This window comes from Octopus bimaculoides, chromosome 2, assembly GCF_001194135.2.
Source record: "Octopus bimaculoides isolate UCB-OBI-ISO-001 chromosome 2, ASM119413v2, whole genome shotgun sequence".
In the NCBI taxonomy this organism is placed as follows: Eukaryota; Metazoa; Mollusca; class Cephalopoda; order Octopoda; family Octopodidae; genus Octopus; species Octopus bimaculoides.
The window spans coordinates 122,970,880-122,973,379 of record NC_068982.1 but is presented as its reverse complement, the minus strand read 5'-3'; the positions used below and the strand labels follow the sequence as shown (position 1 = coordinate 122,973,379).

Below are 2,500 nucleotides of genomic sequence, written 5' to 3'. Positions count from 1 at the left end.
TATTACAAAGCAAATTCTTTTTAATCACATGACCCAAGTTCAGTATAATATGGTGAGATAAATATAACTGACAACAGCAGTGCCCCAGCATGGCAAGTGGGTTCAAATAGCTAGAACAACACCTACCCCAATGGTTGCCTGTTTGTTTAATCTTTCTGTTTAAATGTATTGCTTATCTATTCACATTGGTTTGAATTAATCATACATTATCTTGTAGCTTTGAGATTTCAGTGATGTGGTCGTTTATTTTTAGAATTAGGTGTTAGAGGCTGGATCTGGCCAGTTTGGACATGAAACAGAATATTTGGGCTGGATATGGCCAGTTTAAAAGCTGAAGAGTTTAAGGGAGTTTTGGCCCTCCGAACACTGAGAGAAGGTATTTACAAATAGGTTATCTGCAATCTGAAAGTTGAGGCAGATTTTCAAGTGAATCTCTAGCGGTTCTGTAATTCATATTATTTCTAACAAAGGCATTTTACAACAAAATATAATTTTTTGTATGGATTATTTTTCTGCAATAAATCATCCGTTTAAAAGAAATAAAGCACCAATAGCTATACATTCATCATCATCCTTTAACATCTGTTTTCCATGCTGACATTTTTATATAATTCACTTAATATTTTAAAAATAGTAAATGCATATCTATAAATAGTAAAATAAGATAATAATTCTGGATATCTTTTCATTGAAGTGTGACTCAGCTTTTCCTCATGAGATTTCTGTTTGATCTATTTTAGATTGCCCCCCTCATGATAGTACATTGAATTTAATTTAGAAACAACCTACCTTTTAAGATAACACTGTTAAGTCACATGGAATAGTGACAATGATAATGATGAAGACCCATGTGCTTCTAGAACATATTGACATTAATCCAAAGAAACAAATGATCAATTATTAGCTCAAATTTGGTAAAAAAAAAAGTAAATGTTTCACCATTCTCATATGTTAGATGAATGTCATAACATGGTGTCTGATGTCTTTACTGAGGAAAGATCAAAAACAGGTTGTAACTGATCATCCTTTCACTGTAATAGTGTTGGTAATAATAATTATAATTTCTTAAAAATACATAAGGCCACAAATTTGGGTTGGGATGGAACAATTAATTATATCAATTTTAGCACTTGACTGGTATTTTATTTTACCCCTTCCAAGAACAAAAGGTAAATTTAACCTTAGTAGTATTAGAACTTAGAATGTAAATGATTGTTATTAAATACTGTGAAATATTTTGTTCAACATTAACTATTCCACTGTCCATTATATAATGGTTTCAAATTTTGGCACAAGGCCAGTAGTTTCAGGAGAGGGGTAAGTCGATTATATCGACTCCAGTGTTTTTCTGGTACTTATTTTATCAACCCCGAAATTATGAAAGGCAAAGTCATCCTTGGTGGAATTTCAATTCAGAATGTAAAGATGAACAAAATGTCAATAACCATTTTGAGGGGATGCATAGTTGACACTATCAGCCCCAGTATTTTGATGTGTACTTGATTTTATTGGCCCCAGAAGGATGAAAGGTGGAGTTGACCTCAATGGGATTTGAACTCAGAATATAAAGAACCAGAAAAAATACTGCAATGCATTTTGTCTGATGCTTTTTTAGTCTATTATATAAGGTGTATATATAATAGTTTGTTATTTTAATAACTTTTAATAGTAGTAGTAGTAGTAGTAGTGGTTTTTTTTAAATGATACATTTCTAAGGATGAATATATTCATCTGAATTAACCCCAATGTTTTACTTGTCTTTATTGACCTTGAGGTGATGACAGATACAGTCAGTTTTAATCCAATCTGAACCAAATATATTGAGGGATGTAAATATTAGGTATTTAGTTTGACATTCCACTGCCATAGCAATAAAATATTCTTTTGTCTAAGCTTAAAAGAGAACAACCAGGAGAGTTGCAACACTTTAGGTGTTAACTTTTTTTCTTATGATAACAATATCATCACTGACGTTGAAGAACAGAGATTTTAAAGCTGTTGTTTAGTACCAGTCTTAATAGCGTTTGAGATAAATATGTCTCTGGATATGACACCAAATATGCTGTCCCCAGTATTTCAATAACCAATGTCGTCGTCATAATAGTAGTAATAATAATATTAAAAATATGATGATGATATTTCATGACAATAAAACTGTTGTTTTCTACACTTTGATAATTTTGGTATTTGTTTGGAATTCGACAGTGTTGATAGCCCAGAACTCAGGTTGAGTGCGTCTTGGTAAATACTCTACCATTATAATCCTACCAGGACCTAAGATATATTCAGGTAGATGGCCTTACTCGATCTGTAGAAAAGGTATAGGTAGAAACTACATCACCCAGTGTAAGCTATGGACACATAAGAGGTGCAGCAGTATCAAAGGAAGGGTAACAGGGAAGATAGTTTTTGTGTGTACCATGTTCATCTGAATCTAAATTTTTGCTGAACTCATCTACCATACCCAAGATATATATATATATATATATATATATATATA

General features: G+C 32.0%; 1 protein-coding gene across 1 annotated transcript in view; it reads left to right on the top strand.

Annotated features, from left to right (window-relative positions):
- The window catches only part of LOC106882438 (calcium-binding mitochondrial carrier protein SCaMC-2), an 82,022-nt gene that overhangs the window by 58,868 nt on the left and 20,654 nt on the right, over positions 1-2,500 (top strand). The gene's annotated exons all lie outside the window — the stretch shown is intronic.